Here is a 642-nt window from a genome sequence, read left to right on the forward strand (position 1 = left end):
ACATCATTTCAGCGTCTCTCGATAAGAGGCGGAGCTAAGCTATCAGTAGCCCCGCCCATCTCCTCCTTAGCGTCTCCCCGCGCACCGCCCCCTTACCTCTGACTCTTCGTCGGTCACGTGATCGGTCTTGGTCTTTAGTTGCATCAGCCGCAGCCTCGCTCCTGGAGAGTGTCAGCCGTCTCAGCCAATTAGATTCAGGAGCCGGCAAGGAGGAACCAATCGTCAGAGGGGCGGAGCCAGAGGTGTCAGCACTTCAATTGCTCCGTAAGGAGAAAACGTGTGAGAGAAAATACCCCGCTTGGGGCAGGTGAGAGGGGGCAGATATTGTGACAGAGAGGCAGAAAATTTGACAGAGGGTCAGGTGGGTTCATGTGTGGAATAGTTATCCCTGAAAGGCGTAATTACACTTGGTGCTATGTTATCAATGTAGGGGTAACTTGGGGGTTGTGTGGCCATAGGAGGGGTAATTGGCTGTGGTGGGGAGCGGGAGGGGGCAGTGTTTGTGGAGGCGTTGGGGTTGTTGTGTCCCCCGGTGTGGGGTAATTGTGGCTGCTATGGGCCATGGAAAAAGATTGTAAAGAGGTATTGGGGTGCTATGTGCCCCCAGGGAAGGAATATGGGGAGGGTATATGTGTGTGTGTG

The 642-nt window shown here is 54.4% G+C and overlaps 1 protein-coding gene across 1 annotated transcript in view; it reads left to right on the top strand.

Annotated features, from left to right (window-relative positions):
* Window positions 1-195: 195 nt before the first annotated feature.
* Window positions 196-642, top strand: part of AARS1 (alanyl-tRNA synthetase 1) — an 11324-nt gene continuing 10877 nt past the window's right edge. The window contains exon 1 of the mRNA XM_072422144.1: window positions 196-307. The gene's annotated coding sequence lies outside the window, so the exon portion shown is untranslated. The remainder of the gene's footprint in view (window positions 308-642) is intronic.

The sequence above is a fragment of the Pyxicephalus adspersus genome, chromosome 9 (genome assembly GCF_032062135.1).
Source record: "Pyxicephalus adspersus chromosome 9, UCB_Pads_2.0, whole genome shotgun sequence".
In the NCBI taxonomy this organism is placed as follows: domain Eukaryota; kingdom Metazoa; phylum Chordata; class Amphibia; order Anura; family Pyxicephalidae; genus Pyxicephalus; species Pyxicephalus adspersus.